The 6,635-nt window shown below is 47.2% G+C and overlaps 1 pseudogene; it reads left to right on the forward strand.

Annotated features, from left to right (window-relative positions):
• LOC139653808 (otogelin-like) overlaps positions 1-6,435 on the forward strand; it is a 52,970-nt pseudogene extending 46,535 nt beyond the window's left edge.
• Positions 6,436-6,635: the final 200 nt, after the last annotated feature.

Genomic DNA, 6,635 nt, shown 5'->3' on the forward strand with positions numbered 1-6,635 from the left:
ATATAGAAACAGTCTATTTGAATTTAAACATTTCGTAGGATTTCCATGTAGGCGATGTGCTAAATAATTTAAATCAGGATGACAGGAAGACAGGATGACATCATTAAAAGTGTTGTCAGCTGACTTTAAAGGAGCGTTCAGCGGGCGGCTGCACTGTAGCTCGTCACAGTAAAGGCCCGTTCACATCTAGAACGATAACTATAACTATAAAAAGATTTAAATCATTGTAAGTAAACAGAATGTCTGTGTTCACACTACAGCTGTAACTCTAAAAACATCCAAAACGACAACTAGAACTATATTCTTGGTTCCATCTCAGAGCGATTTTTCTGGCGGTAGAGACGATAAAACATTTTCAACCAATCAGACTAAAGTTCTACAAAGAAGCAGAGAGTTCAGTTCACTGCAGTGATGGAGCTGCTGCTGAGGATCTGATGACAGAAGTCCAGAGGAACAAAGACCAAAAGCCTCTAAACATGTTGAGAAGAAACGTGACGAACCGGTCGGGATCAGAAGAGCTTGGGATTAGCGGTGAGGCTGTTTACTGACCTGGAAGCTAGTTAACTCGCTACCTTTTGCTAGCATGATGCTAAGAAAATAGCATAATCTCTTGGCCAACCTGACCGTAAATGCATTATCCTGTTTTCAATATGACCATAACAACATGAGTCTCCAGTATCCTGTTGAAACCCGTTTAGCCACGGAGACGTTCAGGTGTTTCTCTCAACACGGGCTACAGGAGACTTTACTCTCTGATCCACAGTAGATGGTGAGCAGAGTCTCCTGCTGGTAAAGAAATGAACAGTTTCACTTGGTGACCATTAGCACCATTAGCTCTCATATAAACAAAGCACGATAATGTTATGAAAGCGCCATAAAAGAGGATTATTATCTGCCATTTCCTCTCTTTCGCGGCAATGCATGAACCCAAATCCTTCGGCTCTGTCCTTATTTCCTTTAGAGAGTAAAATAAAAGCACGTCGGTAAAGTCATCACGCTCCATTTTTTCTCTGAATATTCGGTGCTGATATCGTTGTAGTGTGAACACTTGAGCAACAGCATGTCCTTATAGTTTATAGTTATCTTTATAGTTGTTGCTCTGAGTGTGAACGGGGCTTGAATCAGAGTAGCAGGTGGAGCAGCTGTCACTCAGAGGTTCATGTTTGACGCTGCTGGTTGGTTCACAGCCGGGGAAGTCCTGGGTGTCCGACTGTGTGAAGTTCGACTGTGCGGACACTCTGTCGGGCCCCACCCTCGTCTCCTACTCCTTCAGCTGCCCCCCCTTCAACGAAACCGAGTGCATGAAGGTCAGCACGCGGCGGCACACACACACACACACACACACACACACACACATACATACAGACACACACACACACACACATTAGTAGGTTTTCTTTATCTCCATCTTAACGGTCTGACTGCTGTCTCACCTCAGGTCGGAGGAACTATTGTAAGTTACATGGACGGATGCTGCAAGACATGTGAGTATCTGAGCTGAGCGCCCGGCTGTTTGTAGACTGTAGGCTGCAGCCGACACTGAAGAGCGCTTCACCTGCCGCTCAACATGTTTCAACACATGTTTGCCCTTCAGTCTGTTAGCCACGCGCCGTTTCAGTTCAAAACCTGCAACCAAATTGTTTGAATTGGCTGATGCTTGGATCCCAGCTGTTGTTTTCCTGTTTGGCCAAATGCTTTTCTGTTATAATGTCCACTTCTGTTTATTCAGACTAGTCAAATCTGTCTGCATGCTTTTCAGTGAATCCCAGCATTCGGTTAAAGTCTCGTCAGTAAAACCACATGATGTTTACTGGCTCATACGCAGTACCAGATAACGTTATGAAGAGCCGTCACTGAAAAGCATCTGACATGCAAGTGGGTTTGTGGTTTATGTGCTGCAGCTTACCATCATGTACCAATCCCACCAGGTACTGGATTCTCTCTGTTCCCTTTCCCTGTTAGCCCCTTGACTCCCACAGTTAACACAAACTGTGAACGAGGTACCAAAACAACAAGGCTTGCCAGCGCCATTGTTGATATTCAACAATGTACTCCCTCCAAAAAACCTCACAAACCCAAAATCACTCTGCTAACTGCTAACTAGCCCCTCCTACAGAATACCCCCCCCCCCTCCCTGTGGATCATGTACATGACAGCTAAACTCTTCCCCATGTTGCACTGTCTGGGCAGTGCATTGTTGATTGCCAACAATGTACTGTTGGTAGTGGCCAGTAGTCAGGTTTAGACGTCTGCATGTGTCGTAGCTACTGATGTGGGCTGGTGTTGGGATCTGTCAGCTGATTGGCTAGTGCGGTCACATGTAGCCGTTGTAGAAGATCTGCATGCTGCTGCACTACAGCTGCAGTGCTGCTGCACCATGAGGGGACTGTCTGGAAAATTAAAGGTGCTACGTGTGTCATTACTTCATTACCTCATAAATCATCAGCACAGTAATGTAGAGACATTAATATAATTACGGTAAACGGCCTCTACTCTGGAAGGAAGCAACGGGGCTTATGGGAAATGTGGTCTGAATTTGGAGAAACACTAAATGCTACACGTAGCACCTTTACATTTGTGCTCTGTTTTCAAATGCCGGAGGGCAAAAAGGCTGATGGGCAATTTGTAGGAAACAAACTGCTTCAATTTGCCGATTTATTTTTACTGTCTAAAAAAATCAGTCAAAAGTCAGTGCTCCAGTGTGAATGCAGGATAGATGCATGATGGAAGACTTTTACAATGGCTACTAATGGCTACTACTCATATACTGCTGTAGCGCTACTATAGCACATTACAATGTTCGTCTATTCTCTGTTCTTTAGAAGTCTGTCTACAGTTTTCCTACATTTAGTATGAGTGCCTTCCACATTCCCAAACACTTTACCTTTCCAAAGCCATGTTAGCCAAATCTGAACATCAGCTTCTGTTGATGCTTTATGTTCCTCTTCATTCTTCTCTAACAGTTAGAGGGTTCAACTCTTTTCCTGGCTCAGACTGCTCTGTGCTTCTGACCTTAACTTGGTCTTCAACGCTTACCAGACAAGATCAGCAAACCGTTCTAGTGAATGTTGGATCACAGCCTGATGAAGACAGGACAGCATCATCCACAAATTGCAGGGCCACTGGATACCCTCTGAACCCTAGCTTGATATCCTGTCCATGAAAATCACAAACAAAAAAGGAGACAAGGCACACCCTTGTTGGAGACCAATGTTCACCTTCAATGAGCTTCACTTTACACCAAGTATGCGAACAAAACTCTCACACAACTCAACACAACTCTCACTCTAGGAGTACAGGGACCAATTATCTGCGAGAGGGTAAAGAGCAGGTCCACCATTCCCCGATCAGGTCGGAATGTGCATGGTTCAGCCTGAATCCAGGATTCGACATAGGCTTCCCCAGGCAGGCTGAGAAGCGTGATCCCCGGTAGTTGGAACACACCCTCCGGTCCCTTATTTAAATATGTGGACCACTCCTGAGGCACTTTCCCCGACATCCATGCGACATCGAAGAGGCATATATACAATATCCAGTGCCTTCAGCATTTCCTGCAGCCTTGCCACTGTGGAGCTTTCCTGCCTCAGTGACCTCAGCCAAAGAGACAGATTCCAATCCCCCAGAATCCTCTGGCACTGCCTCCTGTCCGGAGAGCATGTCTGTCGGGTTCAGGAGTTCTTCAAAGTGCTCTTTCCACCCTCTGACGATATCCCCAGTCAAGGTTAGCGTTAACCCGTCCCTCCTGAGGACAGCCTGGGCAGTGCCCAGGATTCCCTTCCTGAGTTGCTGAATGGTTTGCCAGAACCTCTTTGAGGCCACCTGGAAGTAATTTCCCATGGCCTCTCCGAACTCCGAACCATGCCCGGGTATTTGCTTCTGCAACCGCTGCAGCTGTGGCCCTCTTGACCTGCTGGTACCTCTCCACTGAATCAGGTGTCTCCCATGCCAATCACGTGTGGAAGGCCTCCTTTTTCAGCTTGACAGCCTCCCTCACTGCTGGTGTCCCCCAGCGAGTCTTTGGGTTGCTGTCAGGATAGGCACCAACCACTGACCACAACTCCTACCAGCTGCTTCCACAATAGAGTTTTTGAAGTCCATTCAGACTCCACATGAAACGATGTCCCCATGTTTGAACATGGTATTTGTTATGTTCAGTCCAGTCCATGACACACAGAAGTCCAACAAAGCACCAGTCAGATTCAGATCAGGCAGGCCGTTCCTCCAGTCACACCCCTCCAGGTTTCCCCATTGTTGCCCACATGAACGTTGAAGTCCCCTAGTAGAACTATGGAGTCTGTAGACGGGGCCTTTTCCAAAACCCCACCCACAGCCTCCAAGAAGGTCGAGTACTCTGACCTGTTGTTAGAGGCGTATGCGCAAACAACAGTATGCAGAGGTCCTCCCCTCTGCAGCTCGAAGTCACATTGAGGCGACCCTCTCGTTCCCCGGAGTAAACTCCAACTGTGCGGAGACTAGCCGGGGGCTTGTGAGTATCCCCACACCCGCCTGGAGCCGCTCTCCTTGGGGAGTAAGAGAGAGACCATCTCCCCAAGGTGCTTGGTTCCAGAACCGGTGCTGTGCGTTGAGGTGAGCCCTCTATGTCTAGTTGGTATCTCCCAACCCTGATGTTCCACATCCCAAGAGACAGTTTTTGGTCATCGGGGTCTAAGGCGCCCGGACCTCCTTGTTCTCGCCCCTTGCCTGATCACCAAGGCACCTGGCCTCTACTCTTTGCCCTGCAGGTGGTGGGCCCACAAGGCAGTGGCCTCCCGGCCTGGCTCCAGGGCCCCCAATGTCCCTAATCCAGATTATTTATCCTCAACATCAATACCCTCTAGATATGTAATGTTATTTTTTGTTTTATTCTAGTAATTAATAGTGACTGCTACACCGGTGTCTTCATGCAATAGGAAGTAGACAGTTTTTTTCAAGTTTGTCTGTGATGCCTTAGACTCAATTTGGATTCTCATGGACAGAATTACACCACAGCCTTATAAAACAACATCCGTATAAAAATACAAAATGATTTCCAAGCTTTTTTCCCTCCCTTCCTTTGCCTAACTCATCCTTTCACTAAAACTGACTGACAGCTTGTGCATGATTGACAACATCACTGCTTACCAGGGCTCTTCCTCTCTCCTCTTCCTCTCTCCTCTTCCTCCCCTCTTCCTCTCTCCTCTTTTCCTTTGTGGTTTTGCGTCTTCTCTCCAGGCGAAAGCTCAGAATTTTGTTGTGGATGTTTTCTCCTAAATTTTGTTCCAACCGGTTTGGTCTGGTTTGTTGTCGTGTAAACAGGCAAAGAAGATGGGAAGTCGTGTCAGAAAGTGACGGTGAGGATGACGATCAGAAAGAACGACTGCCGCAGCAACAGGCCGGTACGTTCCGTCACCCAGCGGGTCACCTGACCTCACACCTTTATCCTTTATACTGAGTCAACCTGACCAAGCAGCCATGTCAGAGGCCTTGTTTCCTCCAAATCATTTTACTGGTAAAACTAAGAAAATCAAAAAACAAGCCAACAGTAAACGTGTCATCGTCTCCTTGTTTTGAGCTGTAGCTTTAGTTCCTCTTGGGCCAATCGGTGTGATGTTGATTGCTGAATGCAGCAGTGAGATGCATAATTTCCCAGGTTTTGTTCAAATCAGATCAGTGGGGTCTGAGATTTTCTGTGCCACATGGATGAGCGATTAAATGTTGTAGTAACCTGTAACCAGTTTCTGAACTAGAAGGGCACTCCGCCAAGGTTTGTGCTATTATTGCTTGTTCGTGAGTGGGATCCAGATCCGCTCCAAAATTTTACGGGTTCTTCCTTGGCCCATGCTACACCCTTCCACCAAGTTTCATGAAAATCGGGCCAGTAGTTTTTTCCTTAATCCTGCAGACAAACAGACACCTCCTTGGCGGAGGTAATGAGTAAGAGTTTTCATCTGGTTGTCTGTTAACAAAATATTTCAGAACAGATTTGTCTGAAGTCTGGTGGACAGATCTCTCTTGGCCCAAGGATCAGCTGATCGGATTTTGGTGATGATCTGGATCTGGGACTTCCCAGTCGGCCGCTAAACAGCGTCGCTTTCACATGCTAACCCAGGAAGACAAACGATAAACAAACAGAAACCGTCATGGATGCCAGTGAATTGTTCAGAGTTTGTTTGTCTCAGTTTGGTGTTTCCACCTCGCTGTGAGCTGCTGTTCCCTTCAGACACAGTACAGCGTCTCTTCTTGTCTCTGCTGCAGGTCAACATCGTGTCATGTGACGGGAAGTGTCCGTCTGCCAGCATCTACAACTACAACATCAACACTTACGCTCGCTTCTGTAAGTGCTGCAGGGAGACGGGGCTGCAGCGCCGCAGCGTGCAACTCTACTGCAGCGGCAACGCAACCTGGGTCAGCTACTCCATCCAGGAGCCCACCGACTGCTCCTGCCAGTGGTCCTAACGCGCACACACACACACACACACACACACACATACACATACACACACACACACATACATACACATACACACACACACATACTTACACACACACACACACACACACAGTGTTCAGTTCTCTACACTTTAAAACCAGCAGAAGAAGAAGAGTCTGGAAGCTTCAGCCATGTTGCTTTAGGGTGTTAGAAGGGCGGGGTCAAA

The sequence above is a fragment of the Centroberyx affinis genome, unplaced genomic scaffold (genome assembly GCF_046629955.1).
Source record: "Centroberyx affinis isolate AG114_WGS23_722 - 3 ecotype Tasmania unplaced genomic scaffold, CSIRO-AGI_Caff_v1 ptg001980l_1, whole genome shotgun sequence".
NCBI classification, from domain to species: Eukaryota; Metazoa; Chordata; class Actinopteri; order Beryciformes; family Berycidae; genus Centroberyx; species Centroberyx affinis.